This window comes from Haemaphysalis longicornis, unplaced genomic scaffold, assembly GCF_048455015.1.
Source record: "Haemaphysalis longicornis isolate Haplotype H1 unplaced genomic scaffold, Haemaphysalis longicornis Haplotype H1 scaffold_30, whole genome shotgun sequence".
NCBI lineage: Eukaryota > Metazoa > Arthropoda > Arachnida > Ixodida > Ixodidae > Haemaphysalis > Haemaphysalis longicornis.
In genome coordinates, this window is record NW_027526336.1 from 3254151 (window position 1) to 3267145 (window position 12995).

At 44.9% G+C, this 12995-nt stretch overlaps 1 long non-coding RNA gene across 1 annotated transcript; it reads left to right on the forward strand.

Annotated features, from left to right (window-relative positions):
- Nucleotides 1-1328: 1328 nt before the first annotated feature.
- On the forward strand, nucleotides 1329-12673 carry LOC144177709 (uncharacterized). The gene is made up of 5 exons (XR_013323832.1): nucleotides 1329-1500; nucleotides 4259-4376; nucleotides 4921-4989; nucleotides 6502-6560; nucleotides 11476-12673. It is a non-coding gene; the product is annotated as an uncharacterized LOC144177709 (long non-coding RNA).
- Nucleotides 12674-12995: the final 322 nt, after the last annotated feature.

The following is a 12995-nucleotide window of genomic DNA, read 5'->3' on the forward strand; positions in this document are numbered from 1 at the left end:
ATGCAACTCTGGCCGTCTACTTTTTTTTTTTGAATAAAACTAGAAAATTGTCTCAGCTACCTACATCAATGGCCACTATCATTACGTCGGAGGCATGCATGCAGCATATGATAAACTAGAGGAGTGAATGTGTATTTTAGTCGCAAAATATTCGACAGTAAATACATCGTGGCTGAAATGACAATGGGCACCAAGTTAACTTGACGTAAAAACAAATTCAGTCAGGCAAATCGGGAACCAAGGGCAAAAGCTCGAATTTTCCACCGTTAGATCATAATAAAACAGTGTACGCCACTTCTGAAACGACATGCGGCTAAATGCAACGTAAAAGAAACCAACAACACACTCTCATACCGTGCGCGCCCGCCACAGAGGAAATTTTCAACCGCGCCGTGACGGCGTAGTGCGGCAAGAAAAGTTTGTTTACAGCCCTAGGTAAAATAAAGGCTCGTGTATAGGGGCTAAGCGGTTGCATCTAACAATGAAAAGAAGCGGGCGCAGAGCCACAGGGACGAGTGAAGAAACAGCGTAATTTTGGCAACGTGTGGTACTGTTTTCCCGATCGAGCGCCGCTGTCAGTCGCATGAATAGGTGGCGCACGCTCAGGCTTCATTTAGAATACAAAGGCTGGACCACAGAACTCCAACGCAGCTGTATTTTTCATCCGGACAGCGACTACGGAATCCCGCGCTTAGGGAACCAACGACAAATATTCGCTCCCAGCGCACCGCGCCCAGCGTGTCACAAAGGTTGCTCGCGACGGCATAGTTCGCGTCAGAAAGTTCATTCAAAAGCGTGGAACTTCACGTACCTTTTCTCCATTTGGATCGGTATTTCCGCATTGCGTGCACTGCGGCACGAAGCAATGCTACGGCATTGTAGTCCATCACCAAGAGCGGTCAATGCCCGCCTTCTATGTTTTGCTACTTGGTTTCGGTTTCAAACGAGCGTACCAAAATGGCGGACCTAGTTACCGGAGTCGATGTGAGATGGCGGGGCGCTATTTGCATAGGCAGAGCCTTCTATACTACTAAGAGTTCGGCCATCAATGCATTTCTGCGAGCGGGCGCTCAACACGAATAGTGGTGACGTCATGCTTATAAAACGTGACGTCTCTCATAGGAACCCGCCAGACCCGTCACCCGCGCGCGCGTCCGGCCCCGGCAGCGCCGGCAACGACGCCGACAACGAGGCTTGCTACACGCCGGCCAAAAGATACAGTACGTCTTATCAGCGTGGGGGATTTATCAGCGTTTTCGCAGTGCGCGGAGAGTGAGCCCAGTGGGTCGTACTTCGGAGACGCCGAACCACCGCCGAGCTGCGACCACTCCGACGACGCCGCGTTTACGTGCGATCGGTTGCTGCTGTGTTGGGGCAGCAACCGCAGCGCTTACGATACCTCGCCTGTTTAGGCTCTCAAAAGACCCAGAGAGGCGGCGCGATGGTTACAGAGCATCACCGTAACGACTGGATGCCTAAAAACGTGCGAAGCTATGCGAGGTAAGTGCGCAGTTAGAAAATGATTTCTCTCGCGTGTTTCTCCACCGCTTGGCGATACGTATAACATGGGAACCACGCGCGCCTACGTCGAATTGTTAATATGCGAACTTTGCACCGCATAATTAGCGTTGAAACAAACTGAACGTTGTAAAACACGCCTTTCGCAAGTTAATAACAAAGACGCAATTCAAATCAAGCAGGCGCGCTCGTAAGATTCCGTGGATATGAATCTTAGGAGACCGCCACCGCGCTGTCACCGAAATTTAAAACAACAAAAAACTTCGTGGTGCACATTTGCACGCTTCTTGGCCGTTATGGAAGCATCGTGCCGAAAGTTAAAAGCGCACTAAGCGAAATACGATATGGCGCTCGGTAGTCGAAACCGTCGAGGCTCCTTTTTTACGTGCATGCATGTATCGCTGGGCGCTCACGCAGATGTCTAGAAAGTTCTGGGGGATGTCAGTGGACCTATTGGACTTTTAAGAAGTGTGATAAGTGTGGGATAATTGCTTGCCTCAAGCCTCTCGCAAGCAAAGCTTTCCAGATCCATCGCAAAAGCCTTGTATCCGCTCCCTGTGCATAAGCAATACATAACACATTGCAGACGGCTGAAGGAAACTAAGGCATGTGTTCGAGCAGTATTCGGGCGCAAAATCAAGGAAACAAATATTACACAGCCCGAGACAGTGCGAACATCTTTACGTGGACGTAAATAAATATGCGTCTATCTGAACTATGCATTTCTAGCCGAACATGTAATTCAGGCAGTAATGAGCCGCTCTTGCAACGTTTTGTTTCACTTGTTCCTTAGCTCAGCAGCATTCATGAGGTTGGATACTCATGCTTTTGGTGTCACAGACAACTAAATCGAGACTTGTTGCCAGACTGAGAGGCCCTTGTTGCAACCAGCAAATGGGACCACAATGTTTGTAGTTGAATTCACTAACAGCGGTGCCACTGGTTTTGTGGGATGCTCAATCGTGTTTGTTTTGTCTGTATTGCTGTTTGCTTTGTTTTATGCTCGCAGTGACATGGCCTGCAGTACAGACCTCTGGGTTGCTGCAAACGTACTGTTGCAGACTGGGTGACATAAGCTATTAAAGGGACACTGAAGTGAATTTGTCAAGCTCCCGTTTTTGCTTGCACTGTGTAGACTGGCTCAAATTAACACACTATTCATCGTTTATCCGGTTGACAAATCGGTAATTATTTTACAAAGCGCGAAAGAAGAAAAACTACCATGCGCGGTTTGCGGCGGCCGCACCAACTAAAGGCTCTGACGTCAGGAGGGGGGCACCGTGATTGGACGATGCCCAAGGTTAGCAATCAAACAAGTTTCGGTTTCGGTTTCGGTTCTGTAAAACAACATGCTTGACATCCGATGGCGTTGTTGGATGGCCATTCTCGATATCTCAGTAATCGCCGTACCGCGCTTCTGCCATGTTGTCGGCTGTCAAATGTCTAAGATAAACCTCCCAGGGCGGCTTGGAATCGTAGCATTCACTAGCCGAGGTGTACGCAGTGCATGAACGCCCTCCGCGTCCCCGCAGACTCTCAAATGCCATGCGCTTTTTTCGCATATTCGGAGCTTGCCTTACTCACTCGTGTCTGTTCGTAAAAAGCTAGTTCGCACCAGGCCAAGGGTGTGCTGATTGAGGCCTGGGCCCACTGCCCGCAAGCAGTCGGTGCTTGTGGCAACAGCACGCCAACGAGAACTCGCTAGCGCGTCATTGCCAGTATGCGCGCGTTCTGCGATCTCGCTCGTGGAGCAGTGAACGTTACGGCCCAAAAAGGGTAAACTCAGTTCAGAAAACATCGGCCGCATACGAAAAAATCAACTTAAAAAAAAACGTACTCTCGGGGATTTGAACTTGCGACTTTCAAAACAGTAACCGCAGCGCCTCAGACCACTAGGCCACGAGCCAACAATGACCGGGGTGGATATATAAGGTCTATAATGTATAACCAGTTTACACTTTTATTTATTTTAAGCATTTCAAGTATTTTAGGTGACTATTTGTTGTATAGCGCTCCTGCAGTAAGCGTCTCCCAGACTTCCATAATATCTCACGTCTAGCAATTGCATTTCTTTGACGGAAAAGCGTTTGCAGATGTGCGGTCGTGCTGCTGACCGCTGTGCTTGTTTACCCAGCGCAAAAAATGCTTCCTGCTCCCTAGTTTTGCGCTGTACGGTAAAAGTTCCAGTTGATTTTATTTTCTTAGTACCTATATTGACTTCGCTGACTCTTCTCCCGCCTTGGCCTTAGATTTTCCTACTAGCGTAAAGTCAGCGAAGCGTCGCATGTGCACTTGTGCAGCGCTTGTGTGGAGCGACCCGGACACTGAGTTTGACACAGTGTACAAACTAACAAAGTAAAGAAAGGCACATTCTTTCATTCACAAAGGTGTTGTGGCTTAGTTTCAATTGAGCGAGCGAATAGCGACGACCCGTCGGCGGCCGGCGGACGAAACGCTGGGCCGACTGACTCGATCGGTAGGTCGGCGAACCGTGCAGTAGCGCAGCCATTTTCCAGCTCATCTCCTGCTGACGTCACACGAAAACGCCACAGAAAATGGGCGAGCGTAAAGAGAGGAGGACAGCATTTTCGAATTGATTTTTCTACTAAATAAATTCGCGTAAACGCGGCCAGAGTGGTCGAAACAATGCCTACGGACTCCGAACTACAATTTGCGCTAGTAATCCCGCAATGTTTACAAATCACTTCAGTGTCCCTTTAATGTCCTTTTTATCTTACAGTTTGATCAGCAAACCAATGCTCCACTGCAGCCTACATTCCTATGGCCTTGGTTAGCGTCAAGTACCAGTGCAAAAAGGGCACCATCAACCTTTTTTCACGGCTAGAATGTCTGTAATGGTAAGCACAAAGTTGTCATTACATTTTTAAGGCGTCTGCACAAGTCCAGCAGAATTTTTAAGCTGTCTACAAATCCCATCTGCGTGACTAGCTTGGTTCATCTGTCCATTGGCAAACAGACATGTTGCAACAAATTAATTGAGGCACTTGTGTGCTGATGTGCTTTCAATGTATATGTTTCGTTACTTTTGAAGACCTTTATTCATACATTGTGTTTCCTTCCCTTACCCCGTGTTCCTTTCTTTGTCTTTTGACCTCCCTCCTCCGCCTTCTTCACCTTCTGTGCCACTTGGGTTTCTGAGGCATCGCTCTCTTCCAGGCTTTGAGGCTTGCTGGAGACATTATGACCACTTTGCTAGCTCTAAGCACACGCACAAGCTCTACCTTGATACACGGAAAGAAAGTTTCTATGTTGTTTTATAAGCCACAGTAATTTAAAGTGTGAAGGAGCAACCTTTTTGAGAGTGGGTTTGGAAAAGGTCTCAAATGGTCTTAAGCTGGTTTGTAACCGCACATTTTCTAAGCCATTTTTACTCTGCCGCAGCCTCACACGCGTGCAAGTGCCTCTGTGGTCAAGTCGCAAGTCACGGACAGCTCCTCCAACGTAGATGTGGTATGCACACTTTCTATGGAACCTCATTAAGCATTGTGCCAGGTCTGAGTATCCTCCTAAATGGATGGGGCAAGAAGTAAGCACAGAGATGGGGAACTTGCCTTTGCCTAGGCAGTTGCCAGGTTGTTCCATCCTGCTGAACAGTGGGGTCGCACAGTGATGGAAGAATCACACAGCATTTCTGCGACCCTTTGGTGCTAGGGCATCCTGTGTGCCTTACCGCTAGAAAGGACGGCGTAAAGAGCGGAGTAACTGCTTTTTCACCCTTCTACATGCTGGCGTAAAGGTTAAAATGAGAACCGATATTGTTGTGAAGATAGGTTCCCCGTGTTTTTTGACGCCCTGTGGCAAAATGATGAAATATTAAAAAAAGGTGGGATGATGCTGCTCACTGACATGGAAAACTGTGTGAACTGTACCAGGTTCCTTATTAGGAATGCTAGGCATATCTTCACAGAAGTGGGGAGTGTCCTCATCTGAGGCTGTGACGCCATTCCATCCTCACTTAAAAAAGACAGCAAAGAGCAAGCATGCTGGTTGCACTCGTGAGGATTGGTTGTGGAATAACTGGAGTGCAGAGCGTGAATGAGTGGTGGGACATTACCTACCAGGCTGGGTTCACACAGGCACAGATTTTGGGACAAGTACCCAAGTAATGCATTAAAATATGGCAGGCAGTAGAGTGTTGCCAATGACTTAGCTCGAATGACCTAACTAAACTACCATTAGAGCTCTGTATGTCCTTTTTTATTTGAAAGTAGGTCGTGTCAGTAACACAATAAAATATTGCAAAATTAACCACCTCATACATACAGTTCAACTTGCACCTTTCATGTTTCTTGTAAAGAGCTCACACTGTATGGTGGAATCACATTCTTTGGATGACTTTCTTGAAATCACAAAATTTCTAATGCATTGTGCACCAGTACCAATAAAGAACCTTCCGTCCTTTTTTTCTACGTGAACTGCAACAAGGCCCCTTAGGAAGCAACACCGGTGGCTAAGAGGCGTTATTTTTTACTTTTCAGGTTAACTTGAACGTTTATTTGTATTTTATTATCTGATAGTGTTTTTATTAAATTTTCTTAAAGCACTTTAGTTGCTGGGTTAATCTCATAAACAATTACAAGCAAACAAAAGAGCAAGCTGTGCAGTGAGGGGTGGTGGCAATGAAATCCTGGGAACCTTGTGAGACTATTTTTTTAATAATCTCGCAAGCTTGATTTCAAATTTAGCAATGGTTGAGTAAAAATAATACATAGACACCAGAAGTAGTGATTGAATTGTGTTTTGAAAAGCCGTATAGGTTCCCAGAATTTTCAAATCGGAAGGCCCTGTTGATTTAGACAACCTCTAGTTTGTTAAATTGGGAGGGGGAGTGTGAAGAAGCTTCGTTAATATGGTAGCCTCCAACTGGACTTAACAGTGAACAAATGCATGTAAATACATTCTGTGCGTCGACTTTGTGCCTACTCCTTGCAAATCTTTGTGCTTAAAAATTCTCTGCTGCAGGGTGCAGCACTACTTTGGCCAGACCCCAAGGTACAGGAACCTGCACCAGACCCAGAATGGTATGCTTTTACGGTGTCTTATTACACCGTGTGAATAATATACCAGTAGAGCTGAGAGCATGAATATTAGCTTGCTTTTCTTCCTCGAAGCAAATCTGATGCAACATTGAACTGTTGTTTTTAATTCCTTCTTTCTGATATTATTGCGTTGTTAATACTTTAAGGACTGTCCCTTAGACCTATCAACTGATAAAATAGAATGACATGCACAAATAGTAGAGTGGAAGAGGACTTTCGGCCCATAACTGCTAGTGAACACAATCTGCATTCCAAACCCACTCCAATATCGTCTTCCTGCATAGTGCTTTGGCATCTGAGCTGTGGAAGTTTCTTGTTCAATGCAGGAACACCGGCAGCTCATAAAATTACCTGGAAGTGAATTTCTGGAGCCCTTACTTATGTGGGAATTCTGCACTTCTCCAAGGGAAATTAGTTGTTTTATTTATAGTGCAAGTAAAAAATCTGTCTATTTCTGACGCTCAGCATCAGGCACCCTCCCCGCCATTTCTGAAATTATCACGGGATGTTGAAGTAGTGTTTTTCAGTTTGGTATGATAGCATCTTGATCTTTGAGCTTGTGGGTCTTTTTTAGTTTCTAGTGTGTGCAAGTTCCAGAGCTGCCATGCACCCACTTTTGCCAGAGTAAGGCCTGGCATGGCAAACATAGCCAATAAATGCACATGGGACTCAGTGATTTGTTCACACCCTGTTTAACGAAAAGACCAGAGTCCAGCACCTTTCGGGTGCACCATCGAACAGAAGGTGTTTATTAACACATAACCAAAGGCAACAGCAGAAGATCATGCTTGCAGTCAGCCCATTTGGAGGGTAGCTTCTGGGCCAATCTTCTGTGCGCGTATGTGCCCTTGTCAGAGGGGCAGCCAACTAACTACTACTTTTCCCAATATCCTCCCAGCTGTGACAGCATTTACACTATTTCAAGTTGTGCTGTGCAAAGACTCAAAAACAAAGTAGGTCAATTTGTGAACTAGGGAAATTGTCGAATCAAATTGCCCTCTATGTGTAATATATTCCTTGTTGCTGAACTCCTTTCACCGTCTTTCCCAAGGAGTTCGCTAACTCAGGCCTCTGAAAGGTTGAAACTTTGCCTGCAATGGCTTCTTCACTGCTCTCTGCTTTCCTGAGTTCGCCGTCCTTAGTAGTCATGTCTTCTTTGCATTATTCGACAGCTCACTTAGACTTGTTTGCCTCGATTCTTCTGACCTGTCTTGTGCATGGCCAGGGTCCTATTCTCCGACAGGTGCAGCTTGTTCCACTTCTGGAGAGGCAGCTGGAAATCCCTGGGCTTAACAACCATGGAAATAGGGTCCTCCATTATTGCAGTGCCTTCGCTGTTCGTCTCTTGTGAATCCTCACTGCTTGCAGCACTTATGTTTTTGTTGCGCTCCTTGGCTGCAACTACATGTTTAACACTTGAGTACGAATGTCCTAGGTGAACTTTCCAACGGTGTTTCTGTGTGTCCTTCTACTTCAGGAACAGCATCGCCTACAAAGCAGCTTTTGTGGCCCAGTGGCCAATCAAAAGGTGACGAGTTTATGTTGCTCGCTTCATCGAAATTCTTGCAGGACGTCGAAATAACAGTTGGTCGTCAAGCAGTAGGATAGTCTTTGTATTCAACGGAATGCGTGCACTGTTTCTCTGTAGGCTTGGAGACGGGAACTAGTGCCCTCGGATGCACAACCTGTCCGCTTTTCACACAAAGAGGCCTCTCCATATATTTGCTGCTGTGGAGGAGGGCACTTGTGGGAGTGTGTTGTTAGGAGAGCCGCTTAAACTATTTTCTCGTTGATAGGCGGGGTGTCCTTGTGCTCTTCATGTACCTCTATACCAATACTGAAGCTCTGTTGAGGGCTGGAAACATTGACAAGGGGCTGGTTTGCTTGAGCTTGTTACAATGCAGAACAGCTATCTCTGTTTAGCATTCGACAGCTCCTGCTCTTTGCTTTGGCCACCGTCAAGTCACGTTTGTCTTTCAATCTATGCAGAAACTGTCTTGCTTGATAGGGTGCTGTCATTGTGTACATTGGCCTTGTGTACAGTCGTTTTTCTTTTTTGCCTTGGATAAGGCTTCAGTTCTTGAGATGTGCGTGCTAACGTTGCTGTAATGTTATCCAGCTGTACATCGTCTTTCTTCAAGTCCTGACATAGTCATGAACAAGCGATCATGAAAATATGAACCAATACACACTGTAAGGCAATTTCTTCCTATTCAAGTCCAATTTTTTTGAGGCATGGCTGCAGCTGTAGCAAGAGAGTTGTGGTTAATTGCAAGGTCCTTCCTTCCACAGTGTTCCTCCAGTAGATTGACCGCTATTTGGTAGTTGCTGTCAGAAAGGGAAAGGCGGCTGATCTTGTCTTGTGCCTTCTTAACAAGGTATTTGTTGAGTTCTTTGATTTTGTCAATAGTTGACAGCTTTGAACTGTAGTGTGGTGTCTTCATACTCATCCCAAAAGGAGCGCTCACCTTGAATCACTCCGTGGAACGTTCCTTGTGCACTCAGTGACCCTGCATTATTTATCGGGGCTTTTGCCAATTGTGGATATTGATTTTCTTTGCTCCGACGTGAGAGTTTAGCTTTAGCCCCACATATGAGAACATGACATGCTTCTACAGCTTTCCACTCGAGCTCAGAGTTGTAATCTTACGCAAGTTCTTCAGTCTGTTTGTTGATTTTACAAAAGTTTATTGTGGGTACAACAACTCAAAGGGTGGCCTGCTAGCGCTTGTGTCAATCCATTTTTGTGACGGCTTTGGCATGGGATCAACTGAGCTCATTCACGAATGGCCTGGCACACCAGTGCGTTCAGGTTTGGACAGCCTGAAGCTTGTTGGCAGCTGGAAAGCATTGGGTCTGAACTGGACATATTGTAGTAGCACCGAGTTGTGGTTCAATTGGAAAGGCTGCTTTTTCAGTGGTTTTGAGGAGATGTATTGTCACGTCATTTTCAAGTTTTCAGCTCCAACTTTTGTGAAAAGACAAGAACCCAGCAACTATCAGCTGCACCATTCAACAGAAAATGTCTAACACATTGCCAAAGAAAAGAAAGGGATCCCGCATGCAGTTAGACTATTCGGTAGGCAGCTTCTTTCCCGATCTTCTACATAGGTATATGCCCTCGTCTGAGAGCCAGCCAACAAACTACTACTTTTTCGTACTCCTTGCTGTGGGGTTCTTTTCCACATCTAGCGGTATGGTTATGCCTTTCTAAGTCGTGGTATTTGTTTCACTTGCACCGATGGAAAAAGTGGGAAACTTCGTTCGGGCAACATTACGGGTTCCAAACATTGCGATTTCGTCTTTCCAGTTGTTAGTGTACGTTCACATTTGCCAAATATTGCATAAATATTACACCTCTGCGTAATGAAGGGGCCGTGCAAATGTGCACAAAAGAACTGCTTTGTTTCCTTGTTTACCTGCAGATCCTTATCGCCATTCAGCCTAGCACTTAAGTAGCTGTATGTGTGTGATGAAATTTCTTTAACCGTTATTACTGCGTGTCAATAAATGCTGCAGCCAATTATTGTTTCTGGCTCTTGGGGAAGCCGCTTGTGTTCCAGAGTGTTCAGGCAGCTTGCACAGACAGTCGCCGTCTGTGCGAGTGACTGCTCAGTACAGCATATCTCTGTCACTCAAGCTTCGGATAGTTTGTAGATTTACAACCTCACTAGCTTCTTCGAGAGAAGCTAGTAATGGCCAATTTGAATGGCCTGTTCACGATCAAGGGATCAGAGGCCACGTTCTTTAAGGACAACGACGAGCAGACGTTCACAGTGTTTTCGGTCGACATTAAAGACTTGTATTACAGCTTACCTTACGGTCGACTGTTAAAGTTTATACAACATCGACATTTATGCGGTGCTCAAGTTTAAAAATTCTGCTTGTTTGACAGTGAAGGGGTTTTTCGAACTGCTTTCACTTTATTTAAAGTCAGCTTTCATGGATTGGTGTGACAGCATTTATCTGCCAGCAAGCAAAATGTGCATTGTGTCCTGTGTGGCTCCAGTTCTCATTGAGGTATTCTTTGCCGGTTTTGACCGACTAACAGGCTATTTGAACTGCTACAGCAAAGCTAGAACAAAGTTAAGTTTGTTCGCTTTGTGCACGACTACCTTGTGTTTAAAGGTGCTGTTGCCTATCAACCAAGTTGTTCTGCCACACTCATTGCTTTCCCTCAGCATTTTCAGCCGTTCAGTTTAACCCGTGAACTTATCCCGGACAACACGATAAAATTGATAGACCTAAAACAACGATTCAATGATGGCCGTCTGTGTTGGCAGTACGAGCCTCGAGCATGCCAATCGTTACTTCCTTTGTCGTCTGGACACTCGCAGATTGTAAAGCGGGGTGTAGCTAACTTGTGTATTCTAAACAGCCTCAGGAAATCTTGTCCCCGCAACACGGCAGAAAGCCTGGACTTAACTGACCTAAGACTGGTTCCCGAGCATCTCTTGATAACAGTTGTGCGCCTGACATTCTGAAAGAATGTAAGGAGGGCATCCGTGTACGGCAACAGAAAGAAGACAAGAGAAAACAGAAATACGCCCTCATTCCTTACAAGCATGGTGTCCTACCCTCTTATAAAGATTGATGGAAAAGCTGATAAAGGTAAACATATTCAGTCTGAACATGCCCTGATAAGGCTGAACATTTTCAGTCTGCAATATGTACACTCTACGCTCATTAATTACACTCCTGTAGGACCACTAAAAGGTGGTCGTGCTAAGCGGAAAATATAATAACTATTGGCAAACTACAACGCAGAGTTTTTGGGTGGGACCTCTAAATTTGATTAGGCAAAGTGGTGAGATAAAATTTACCATACTAAGAAGCAGCTGTACTAATATGCAATAAACTGAATAATAACAGGTATCTGTTTGTTTTTTCTTTGCAGGCTATTCCTTCAGTGGGCAAGATGTCAGAAAATGTGTCGCAGGGATTTTGGAGTTGGCCTAGATGCAATGTGGCCCTCACACAGACATAGGAGCTGGAAGCTACGGCATGAAGTTGTCCTCAGAAACGGTGTCATTTGACATTGCATGAGAATCTAGGACGGTACAGACTGAAAAGAAGTTTGTGTACAGTGCAGCCTTTGTTGAAACTGAAAAAAGAAATGTAAAACCACTGTGGCGTATTTGATGTCGTACGACGGCACAAGTCTCAAGCTGTTACAGTGAATTGATTAACTTTGTGCAGAGGCCGTTGTGATTAATTCCCCAAGGTTTTGCCCGCCTCCCAACAAGAAGGCCGGTAACATCTGCAAAACAGCTAACACAATTGCTACCTGGTCTTGTCGTGCCTTCCTTGTGACTTCCCAGCATTTGTGTATATTTAAAAAATGAAGAAGCCCTCAACTCAACTTCTATGAAAGCAAAAGTTTTTTAACACACGTTTTTTAACAAGAATAACTGTTTCTTGCGTGTTCAAGATCTCAGGCAGATTGACTTTTGTTTGACTGCAATTTAAAATGTTTGAAATAATACTGCTCCCCTCCCTCAAGAAAGGTTTGTGTGCTGCTCATATTGTGCACCAAAAGCAGTCAACTGTTTCCACTGCCTTTCTGACATGCACCTGCTCAGAATGGAGGTTATGAAAATTTAATGTAACTCTGTCTGCAGTACATAGTGCCCCTAAAGGCGTTTGTGTGTCCTGTTCTGGCTTTATTCCATACTGCTCAGCAAAAATTGCCAATTTGAATTAACCATTTTTTGTCATAAACATTGTTTTTCATGGGCCATTGATATTGGACAAGACTACACATTCACACAAATACACGAGTGGTTGGCTGTTGCGGCAAATCTCAAAGAACAACGGGAACTGGCAACCCACACCATGAAAGCTTTCAGCGGCTGCCTCGACCTAGGCCTCTAATCTGGTTCTGCTATCCTGTGACTGATAAAGTTTCTGTGTATCTGTGGCTGACATTGCTAATCCATGTGAGAAGAGTAGTCAGGGAAAAGGGAAATAACTTATGACAGGTACTCTGTTTACAAAAAAAGTAATGTCTAAAATTAGTGATAAGTGAATTACCGCTGAGAAATTTAGGTAGACTAGGCCAATGAGAACAGTGTGTCATCATTGGTTATGGTTGCTTCCCTGCTTCAGAAAAGTAAATTTACTTTTTAATTCAAAATCTACTTGAATAAAAACTACTTATAACTTATTTTCAATAACATGAATGCCAGTGTGACTTCCTCGGTGAAAGTTTGAATTGAAACATCTTTAGGGTCACCATTGCAAGGCACGTTTTTTATTGAAAGCTGTTCTTACAAGCCAAATTAATTTATGTACAGTATACCACCATTATAACAAAGCCTTTTGAACAATAAACTGGCTTCACCATAGGTGACACTTACTTCAAAAGCAGATACATGCACGCTGCGGTAAGAACTATAAAACACTTCAAAAGATTTA